The 12,061-nt window shown below is 38.1% G+C and overlaps 1 protein-coding gene and 1 long non-coding RNA gene across 2 annotated transcripts in view; one reads left to right on the top strand and one right to left on the bottom strand.

The window, feature by feature from the left end:
• The window catches only part of LOC134811042 (uncharacterized), an 83,595-nt gene that overhangs the window by 50,403 nt on the left and 21,131 nt on the right, over window positions 1–12,061 (bottom strand). The window lies entirely within an intron of this gene.
• Window positions 8,054–12,060, top strand: LOC134811045 (uncharacterized). Its single transcript, XR_010159752.1, has 3 exons — window positions 8,054–8,483; window positions 9,218–9,475; window positions 10,797–12,060. It is a non-coding gene; the product is annotated as an uncharacterized LOC134811045 (long non-coding RNA).

Genomic DNA, 12,061 nt, shown 5'->3' with positions numbered 1-12,061 from the left:
TTCCCCGAACCAGTGGTGGTAGTAAGTCATACCAGAAAGAATTATTTCAATTGGGCACTCAGTGACTGAGCTATTTGGACCAACGTATGCCCAATAACTTTTGGCCCACCCTGTACCTTAAGAACGACAAATTTAGTCCACCATAAATTTAGTCAAACTTTTGACTAAAATTGTTGTAAACCGAATTTCATGAGACTAAATTTTTCGGCGACTAATTTTAAAGCAGACCAAAATTTCAGTAGAGCAAATATGACATGAATGAGTTTTTCACTTTTGGCAAAGATTTTGTGGTGCCATTACGTTTACTCTAATATGATCAAAGAACGGAATTTCTAGCTTCCAGTTCCACATAAATGAAGATATCACACGCACACTATAAAATTTAACGCTGCACGCAGAACGTTCCTAGTTTGGAATGGTGTTCCCTCTCAGTACAGTGTTTATGTGTTGTTTGCCTTCTTTTTTCCGCTCGTTAGAAGGCTCAATATTTCATTTTTGTAATGTTTGCATCGTTAAATTATTATTGAACAGCTGTATGAGAAAGTTTTACATCGGTATTTGACATAGAACCTAGACTTTAAAACCATAAAACATCCATTAAAACGCTCTAAATCCGCGAGTTAATTGCTCCCGGTAAGAAGTCTCTGTATTTTCCGGCTGGGGATGGGTAGAGATTTCTGATTTGTTTCACTACACATGATGGCAAAACATATCTCCTCCCCTTGCCATAAAACCTTAAAGAGCAAATTTGTAAGAAGGTTGTGTAGGCAGTGTATCGTAAACCCTCGGGCCTATATAATGGTGCCGTCAACGTTTCTCTTGAAATTTTGTAGACTAGTTGCTTGAAGTTTCAAGATATCCTCGTCTTCAATCGTCTTCCTAAAAATATCAACCAGAGTAACGCAGGTTTTCTCTGATTGCCCTATTACTGTGTCAGCAATCAGTGTGCTTTCTCTGCAACAGTAGCTCTCCATTTCCGATTCCATGACGGAGCAGTTTTCGCAAGTGCACTACTCCTTTGGGTATTGCTCCCATCGTTGTTAAATACGTCAAAAAATCGGCTCAAAATACGGCGTATTCAATGTTCGAGAATAAAGTCCTTTCATTTAAGGTCCGTCCAAGTTAAAGTCCGTTGAATTTTTTTCAAACATTTTTTTCACTTCGAACTTTTTGTCCAGAATATGACAACTATCATAACTTTATTGTGCCGTAAGTTAACGACGGAAAGGTTCTCCAATTGGTCTGCTGGAGGCCTTCTAGCGTTCATATTAATGTCCGTTCATAATTATGTCCGTTCATGTAATGTCCGTCCAAATAAGGTCCGATAAGGTATTATATTTATGTTCATAATCATAGATAGAATAGAGATTCGGCGGAATGACAGGCTGCTTTAATGGCCTCCAACTCAGCATGAAAAAATAAGAAATTGGCCAAGGAATAGGAGTTTTAGAGCCCAATATTTGGACCCCCAAGTGGTGTCAAAAACGCGAATTAAATAGGTAAGAATTATTTTAGTCTCTTGAGTCTTCATGACACCATTTTGGGGTTATACGGGTTCCTGCTAGTCTAATTAACTCAGTATAATTACCTAGTGAAAATACATGATAACTGTTACATTGTTACAACACAATAGTTACATCCTTAGTTGTAGTGAACGTACGGAACGTTCACTAAAAATAGTTTGTGAACGCGTTCGCTAAAAGATTTTAACGTTCGGAACATAAGGAACGTTAATTGCTATAATGAAATTAAAATGCCGGACATAGCCCAATTATCCGGCAAAGTACTAGCGTTTCCATTGCCACTTGCCGACAGGATTTGCCACGTTGTAACAGACAATCCAAATGTCAATAAATCTCTACGACGCTTAATCGAAGCTGATTATGAACACATCATACGATCATGCTGTGTAACCCACCAGTTCGATCTACTTGCCGAGGATGTCGGGAAGTTGAGCTGGACCAAGGAGACATTGTCGAATTGTAACAAAATAGTTACAAATGTGAAGAATCACGACATGATTCTAAAAACGTTAAGAACCCATTCTCTTGTCAATTTGCTAAAACCAGGGGAAACTCGGTTTGCCACCCAGTTTATTATGTTAGAGGGACTGAAGGGTTCCAAGGATACTTTGATTAAGACTTATATTGATCCAACCCTTACTGAGTCTGTTAGCAATAAAAGTAATGCATACAAGAATTTGTTTGAGTGCGCTAAAGATTTAGTGTTTGACCCCCATTTCTGGATAGAAGTCGACTATTTATGCTCAATTCTCGAGCCGATAATGGTCTTGCTTAGATTTTCAGACAATACAGGGTGAGTTGAAAATAGTGTGTGGAAAGTAAATGGCTCTACTTTTTTTGACAAATGAAATTTCCAGTTAACTTTTGCATATTTAGGTAATGAAAATATATACTTTTTATGATAATACAATTAAAATACTTAATGATTAATAATTTGCTCAACCCATCGTCCTTTATTAACTAGGACATATTGATAACGTGTAACTGTAAGACAATTGTCTATAGCCGACTTGACTGTATTATGGGGGCAGGGGAGTCTTATGGAAATTTTCTCAAAATCGACTTTTTAGTTAGTTGTTTCTGATAGAGGGGAGTAATATCTATCAGATGCTTTTGATGCCGTGGAAAAATATCGTTCCTAGCCGAAATTATCGCCGGTCAAAGGTCAGCGCGTGTGTGGTAATTGTATTGCGCGAGCGATTTTTGATCGCGTGCCCTGAAAATCGAGTCTAAAAATCCATTTTCTCCTACATTTTTTGAGCAATCACCCTGAAACTTTCAGCATATGTTCTAAGGATCATTTAGAAGAGATGAGCCAGACAGAATTTTGAGATAGGCCTTTAAAAAATTTTATTCGATTTTGAAAATCTTGGACCTCGTTTTTTGATGATTTTTTGATTCTTAAGATTCCTGTTGGTTTCATCGGTGTAATTTATTACAAATATTATCTGTTCACCTTAAAGTTAGCAAATTTTGCTTTCCGCAATAGAAACCATAAGAGTGATATGGTTAGTCTTGCCAACAAAAGGTGGCTCGAGCTCCATTCCCCCTACATTCAGTAGGGTTTTGTGCTCACCCGGCTTATCAGGGATATGATCAGCACACGAATCAGGATGTCTGGAAGGAGTTTCTAGATGTCATGGACACGTGGTGTGACGGCGCAACAAAGAAGAAGATAATTTCGCAGTACACGTTCTACCGAGAAAAAAGAGGCTTATTCTGTACTGACGCTGCCTCAAGTTTTAGCCAAGATTCTGACGATCCAGTCTCTTGGTGGAGCAACTTCGGTTGCGAGGTACCCGAACTACAGAGTTTTGCAATGAAAGCGCTGTCGCAATCGACATCAGCCTCACCCTGTGAGACGAATTGGAGCTTGTACGACTGGGTGATAAACAAAAAAAGAAACCGCCTCACAGTTGACAAGCAGCGAGACCTTATTTATGTTAACGCAAGTTTGCGTCTTATGAACAATTCACGAATTAAGGAGCAATAATTTCATTACTATTTGCTATACTAGTGACTTATTTTTATTCATTATTGTTTATTTACTGTCTAATTCCGACAACATGGTTTTATCTCATTGTACGACTAAGTTCAGCGTTCACTACAACTAAGATCAGAATTAAGCAATAGCTAAGGTTCATGATACAATCTAAATTTTGGGTTGGTTTTTTGCGAACATTTGACTTTATAATGAATTTACGTTTACCTGATATGGTTAGGAGTTGGCTGGTGGCCATGATGGTATCAAAGGATGAGGAAAGATTAGTTGGTGCACAACTTGATGAAAAACGATATTTTCTGGCAACTGATTTATGGGAATTGTCTCTTACTTTTATATTCGTGTGCTGCCAGGTGTTTTATCTTTTAATTTGCTAGCCAGATAAAATTATTGATTGAAATTCCCATTGAGCAGTGAGCACGATTGAAATGATTCAAATTATAATCGTTAAATGCACAATTTTCCTCTGTACTCCTGTAACTCTTTCTTAAAATGAAACAATTGCCGTAATTAAAATCGTTCTACAAAGAGCGGTACGGACCACTTACGTTTCAAATGAATTCAAATTTTTCGTTAAATCACCCTTGTTAAACATCTTTGGCACTATCTTACCGCCCACTTGCACTGGTCGGAAATTTATGGGTTTCGGCTCTCTGGAAAGTATTAAATTTTTATTTAAATAACCCGCAAGGGAGGGTTGCATCTGTCACAATGTAATTACGCCATTAATTGTATAATATTTAGTTTCAAACAACTCCGTCGTAACTTTATTTATTGTAAGCGACTTAGTTTGAAGAAATGGAGTGACCTGTAACAGTGTAACCGGGCGAGGGGTTCTCCCCGAAATCAACCATAAATTTGACTTTGGGTATGTTGAAAACATATTAAAAACACATGCTGTACGACCTCTTATAAAATTTCAACCTCAGGGAGAGTTCATAGTGCACCCTAATGTTAAATATCTCAACTTCAAGGAGAGTTCATAGCGCACCCTAACGTTAAATATTTCAACCTCAGGGAGAGTTCATAATCATAGCGCACCCTAACGTTAAATATCTCAACCTCAAGGAGAGTTCATAGCGCACCCTAACGTAAAATATCTCAACTTCAAGGAGAGTTCATAGCGCACCCTAACGTTAAATATCTCAACCTCAGGGAGAGTTCATAGCGCACCCTAACGTTAAATATCTCAACCTCAAAGAGAGTTCATAGCGCACCCTAACGTTGAATATCTCAACTTCAGGGAGAGTTCATAGCGCACCCTAACGTTAAATATCTCAACCTCAAAGAGAGTTCATAGTGCACCCTAACGTAAAATATCTCAACTTCAAGGAGAGTTCATAGCGCACCCTAACGTTAAATATCTCAACCTCAGGGAGAGTTCATAGCGCACCCTAACGTTAAATATCTCAACCTCAAAGAGAGTTCATAGCGCACCCTAACGTTGAATATCTCAACTTCAGGGAGAGTTCATAGCGCACCCTAACGTTAAATATCTCAACCTCAAAGAGAGTTCATAGCGCACCCTAACGTAAAATATTTCAACTTCAGGGAGAGTTCATAGCGCACCCTAACGTTGACAGCATCACAAAATATTGACTAACGTTCACTAACGTTCACAAACGTTCACTACAAAATGATTGGAACGTACGTTCAGTACGACTAAGTTCAGCGTTCACTACAACTAAGGTTACATCTGTTGTACAATTTGAAATGCAAACAGGTTCAATACTTTATCAGAATTTTCAATCTTGCAGAATGCAGAAGTCATCATGGTGCACTGTCATGTGGCGAAGGTGACTGTACCAAAAACTTCAGTAAGAATAACATCTTATTCTTACTATATATAAAGCGAGACGATATATATGTATATATCCGTGCCATTTTACTGACACCACGGCATCAACTTTAACGCGACCTTCCGCAAAAACCGTAAATGATATAAAACTGAAACTTTTTTGACTGGGTCAAATGATTTTATGCTTTTCAAATCAGCATGAAAAAATAAAAAATTGGCCAAGGAATAGGAGTTTTAGAGCCCAAAATTTGGACCCCCAAGTGGTGTCAAAAACGCGAATTAAATAGGTAAGAATTATTTTAGTCTCTTGAGTCTTGACACCATTTTAGGGTTATACGGGTTCCTGCTAGTGGTTTCTAAATGGCCCGGGAGACGATTCATAAGATTTTATCGAATGCCAGACCCTGAGAAAAAGCATTTATTTCTGAAATGGCGACAGAGAACTACTCACTTATAGGATGACGTAATGCTACCTTGTTCTATGTATCTAAGGGCATGTTTGTATTGCGCTATGTCATATGTAATTGCATCTGTGAAAGTTTGGAATCCCTATCTACTTCCTACGCCACGCTACAGCTTAATTAAGAAAGTGATGCGTCGCGTACAACGTTCCTATGCTCAAAGGGACTGCCCTCTCAGTTCTGTGTAAACACACTATTTAGCAGACGTAATCGTCCAAGTAGTTCGATTTTTATACGGTTTGCTTCGACTTGCGAATTGATTTTTGTTTGATACTTACTATTTATCGAAAGAAACAATTGAAATTGCACGTATTTTTGTATAAATAAGCATGTGTTTTTGTATAAACAAGCATGTTTTGTATAAATAAGCATGTGTGTATAAATAAGCATGTGAGCATACATAAGATACATCAGTCCAGTCCTATGATTTCATTCTCGACTTCCTTTCTCTTATAATGGTAACTTTGTCAGGAAGCGTGGTTCCATGGAAGGTTTTTTTAGGCACTTCTTTTTTGACATAATATGTTATCGAGTTTGGGAAAAGTCACATTTTACCAATATTGTCCCTGACTTCATCTTTTTAATGATTTCTTCTGTCATTGCTTTCTTGAAGCTGATATTGCCGTAGTAGTTCTTTTGTTTGATAACCTAACCTTTCATGGCTCTGGAGTATGATCTCCCTGTGTATGACTTCAAGCGGTTTCCTCCTTCAAGTACAGGTTGTTTTGCACAGCAGCGAGCATCGTCATAACTAACATGGTGTCTAGTTCGAAGGCCGACACTGTCGCACTACCTGTACTGCAGTGCAAACACGAACTAAAGTGCGACAAAAAACTTTACATATTCAATAAAAATTTGACATTGCAATACAGTGTTTACAATGTCGATTGTCGGCGAGGAAGTGGTTGTCTGAGAATCTTCTGGTTGATCTTCCACTGGGTTAGATCCTGCTCCTTTTTCAGGACGTCGATAAATCCCCAGATAGTAGGGTTGGTGCAGCCCATCACGGATCGAAAACCGTTGTGCCAACCCTCGGCAATTTCTTACATTCTTTACAATGCTGAGTTCTCTGCGTTGTATTCCAGGACTAGGTCATGTTACTGCATCTATCTCCAAAGTGCTTGCTTGTGGTGGAAGAAACATCCTCTCTTGGTAGTAGTGGGCCAGGTTGTCTCCACAGCGTTGATCAGGGCTCTCTCGTAGTCACTCATGACAGATTGAGGTTCGACTCCAAATGCAAGAAGCTCATCCAAGAGGGCTTCATAATGAGCCTGTGTCTTTCCGGGGAGTAAGCCGAATGCAAGGGGAATTCTTCAGCCGTCAGGATAGAGTCCGTGGATAGTCACCAACTGTGCAAACAAGTTAGGCGAGGTGCTAAAGGTACCATCGATGACAAGATGAGGGGCCTCAGCTAAACGATCCATGTTTTCCACAGTGCCGAACAGGAAAGATCTTCTTCTCTCTGCTGAGTAGGTAGAATCCCAAAGAAGAAAGTAGCGGTATCCGTCATGGATAGAGTTTCTTGAACCAGTAGTGCGTCCAGGAATGAAGGTGATTGTAGAAGACATGTTGATGTTGTTCGATGCTTCGGTAGAATCATCGTGACCTTATATATGGCCCAAGCATATGAACTTGTTATCCCAATCGGAGATATACCTTCATACGATGGGTGTGATAGGTATTAGGATCATATGCTGCTTACGAGTGACTCAGTGGATCATTATATATATACTGCATACATGTCGGACTTCGCACTAGAGTACTTGTCGCACTAGAGTATGTGTCGCACTACAGTACGATTACCGAAAGTTTTTTAATCGATCCATCCCAATGCATGCTCTGTTGAACTTAAAACGGCTGAAGGATCATATCGACATAAACTACGTCGTTCCGACAAAAATGGTAATGTCGAAAAAGGGTGAAAAAGAAACTGAACAGTGTACTGAAGAACTTAGTGATACAGAGTCACAAACTCTGGATCTGATGTTATTGAAATTCCTGAGTAATTCACTGCAGCTTTATCTGTAATGCTCAGACGGGGTAGACAAAATTTGTCGTTTTTAAGGTAAATGAAATAGAAAATGGTATCGAAAAGTCGAAATATGTAGCTAAAATTATGGTAACCAAAATTATGGTAACCAAATTTATTGTGAACCAAATTTATTGGCCTTAGGTATATTGAATTTGAAAATCGTGTATATTTTTATGTAACCACTAACCATGTTTATTGTTTATGCAACTTGACACTAAAATAACTATCATCAACAACGATCAGAAATGGTACCTTCACTGAACACTGGTTTAAAACTTGGCGTGTGCATATTGGTTACATGTTTGGTTTTCTTGATGTTTGAACTAGCAAATGACAAAGGAAAAAGGGTGGAGATTTCTGACACAGGCTCCTATATGGTCAATTCGCCAATAATAAATATTTCTGTCAGTGAGGGTGTAGTTTCAGACACATCAGAGAAAGTGATTTCAACATTAACAATTAATTCAGATCAACTGTTCGAGTCAAAAGATAAGCCAAGTTTAAGTCATTCGGAACAGATATCAATTAAAAAGAACTTGATGTTTATAAAGACCCACAAGTGTGGAACTTCCACTGTAGTTGATGTTTTTTATCTTCGTGGAGTCAGAAAAAGGCTCAACTTTGTCGTGGTTCCTTATGAGCATGACATAAACCCTTTAGAATCCCGGTGAGTTTATGAAGTTAAACGCATGCAGGCATGTAAAGGAGAATTAGAACTAATTATTCAGTGTTCAACATGACAGTGATACATTATCACTGTGATATATTATGTGATACATTATGATTTCTGATTTCTGAGAATTAATCATGTCAGTTTTCATTTCCTTTATTTTCCTTGTCACTTTGAGGAAAAGATCCTTATATACCCCGAAACGCATCAAAAAGGTTCTTTACTAAAAGTAAAACGTCCTTGTTCGGTTTCTTGAACTTATCTATAAATGTAATATAACTTATCTAATGAATAATGAATATCTTGATCACAGTTTATTGTCTTCATCACTTCCTCAACCCAACAACCAAGATCATTAGCAGCATCACTCAGTAAACCTGCAAACTGGCCCATATATTCATTAGACCACATATCCCATAATGTACTGAGAGTTGTATACTCAATACTGTATAGCACCAACACTGTTGAGAGTTCGGCGCTTACTGAACTTTGTTGTGTAGCTAAAGGTAAAATAACGATACTCGTCTTCTACATTTTGGAATTGAATACGTATCTAAAGTTCACGAAATCAACGTTAACACGATCTTTAGGTACTCTCAATTTGAATACGTTAAACAATCAAAAAAGTTTGATTTACTACGTCGTACTCGACAAAAGGTTAAAATTAAGTTGAATAATTTTGGTCATGACATAAACGATAATACCTCATATTTTATAATTCCTATTTTCAGGAGCATGCTACCTCCAAGACCTGGATCAGTGTACAACATGCAGTGTCAACACGGAATTTTCCGACCAGATGCTGAACACACGATAATGCCCAAAGAAACCTCTCTTTACTCTACTATTGTCAGATCTCCAGTGTCCCAGTTTCAGTCTGCTTTTAGGTTTTATAGGGATGAGTACACAATGCGAATGGTATGTCATCAAATGTAAAAGCTTCGTTTTTAGTCCCGATTTTTAATCCCGTTCATCCAAATTCTCTCTTCGTACCAAGTTAGGTTACAGAAAATGGCTGATATAGATTTGCCCTAACCACTAACAAAACAAGCGAATCAATATATTCATGAACAAGCCACAAGGGGGTTGGAAGACTCCATTTGTCTCAGAACAATTCGTTTCATTGGAACTTTGGGCCAAAAAGACTGGACAGTGGCAGTGGCGTAACGTTGCCTGTTGTTTTGTTATGATGTTTAGTTGGCAGTATCGAGATAGCCCGACCACTGTCCGCGGACAACTGTCCGCAGACACCTGTCTACCAGATCATATTACTGTATAATAACAATATCCCCTGAATCAAGCAACAGGTGTTTGTGAATAGTTGATTGGTTACCAGATCATATGAATGGTATGTATGGTATCTTGGATGCAATTAGTTACGACTAGCATAATTAATTGTAGCGTAGTAAATTTCTGGATCAAACTATTGATTACGATTCAAATGTGGTCTCTCGGATATAATTAGTTACGAATAATATTGATTGCTCAATGAAATAAATGATTACGATTAAAATGTGGTATATAAGTCGTTCGTTTTTGGTGAAGTATTATCAGTTGCCATCATCAACAACAACAACTATTTCAATTCCTGACATGGTACTCTTCTGTCTAATGGACGAAATTAATGGACCCACCGCCTCCCTAGAGAATGCTCGAGACTTCCTATTCCAGAAAAACCTCCTAAAGAGCTCCATGTCCTGTCCTGGGTGTAATGCATCTATGTCCCTGGTTCCCTGCTCGTCCTCGAAGTCTCCAGATGGACTGATATGGCGCTGCTCCCCCTGCAAGAAGTACAAGAATATCAGAACAGACAGCATCCTCTCTGGACAGAAGCTCGCTCTCAAGACCTTCATACAACTGCTGTTCTGTTTGAGTATAAAAGGACTAGCGTCTAGCTGGCATTGCGGTATCACAGATGACTGGACTTTCTGAAAACGCGGTGTCTGACTGGAAGATATTCATCCACACTCGAACCCTGCTTGACTCAGGGGATGATGTGAACCCTGCTTGATTCAGGGGATGATGTGAACCCTGCTTGATTCAGGGGATACTGTTATTATGCAGTAAAATGATCTGGTAGACAGGTGTTTGTGGACAGGTGTCTGCGGACAACTGTCCGCGGACAGTTGTCCGCGGACAGTGGTCGGGCTATCTCGATACTGCCGTTTAGTTTTACTGAATAATCGATACATTTGGTAACCAGACTTCTGAAATCTGTAACTAATCATTAAAAACACTGATTGCTGGAAAAAGGCCTCGTATTTATGTAAAAGTTGGTCCATAATTTATGAAACATCTTTATTTTTGAAGAAAAAGGTGGTCATGTGAAATTGATATTTAATATTTTCATCGTATTGCAGAATGTTGGAATCAACACTTCAAGAGAAGATAAACGCCTTTATAGAACATCTGGACCAAGAGATGGACTTTGTTATGATAACCGACAGAATGGACGAAAGTCTTATCATTCTTAAAGAATATCTTAGCTGGAATATGACTGACATTGTGTATCTAAATCGTAATGTCAGCTCAAAGCCAAAAGTGACACTGTCAGAGGAAATTAAAGCAAAAATATTGAAATATCAAGTTATAGATGCTCAAATATTTGATTATTTTAACAAAACATTCGAGCTGCACCTCGATAGGGTAGGCAGAGAAAAAGTAGCATCTCAAGTCAACGAGTTTGTAGAAATGAGGGAATCTTTTGAAAACAAATGTTTAAACAAAAATAAGATTGTTAGTAATCCCAATGCATCAATCAAATGGGAGTTAACAGAGTACGGTAAAAACATAAATGTGGCCTGCACATTTCTACAGAATAAACCTGCCTTATTGACTGAAGTCGTTGGACAGCTTCAGCTTTCCCAAGACTATACCATCCCTATCTTCCCTAAAGGACAAGAGCGTTTCTTGATGCGAGATATCGTTTCTAAAATCCAACGGGACTATGATAATAATGAGGATCCAGTGTGATCGATCCGGTGAAATTAAGACAGTTTTGAAACACTGAGACAGTCTGAGTTCTTTAGCTTTGATCAGTATCTGATGAACGGTGCTAGAGCTTCCAAATGATACTTTGACAGCTCTATGTTTTTCAGCAGCTTTACTCCCAATTCGAAGCGTGGCTTCTCTGCCAATATAGTATATTTTTATTTATTTATAATAGTGTGATGTTTTAGTTGCAACTCAAATTTATAATTCTAGATAAAGCGGTTTGAGGTTTCGTCATTAACTAAAATAAAGAAATGTGCCTATACCATTATCAATTATATATGGGGTTTGATGCCAAACTCTGAAATTTAGATGAAGGGGACCATTTTACGATTTTTTTAATTTTTACAAAGGATAGAAACGAAACAAAGTTCTACTGTTCTGTACAATTAGAGTTTTTTACTTGAAAATGTGCATATTTACTGGAGCAGGTTTATGCACATTGCACCTGAATTGTTGAGTTTTATTTTACATTTTTCAGTTTTATTTCAAATTTTTTATGATCGCTGCACCGACAACCTGTTGACTGTATTAAGATTTTTGAAAGATGCAAAATTCACCATATTTTGTTGCATAAAATCTCA

Source organism: Bolinopsis microptera, chromosome 2 (assembly GCF_026151205.1).
Source record: "Bolinopsis microptera isolate Bmic1 chromosome 2, MBARI_Bmic_1.0, whole genome shotgun sequence".
Lineage (NCBI taxonomy): Eukaryota > Metazoa > Ctenophora > Tentaculata > Lobata > Bolinopsidae > Bolinopsis > Bolinopsis microptera.
The sequence above is the reverse complement of the archived record's forward strand: the minus strand, read 5'-3'. Positions and strand labels throughout refer to the sequence as shown.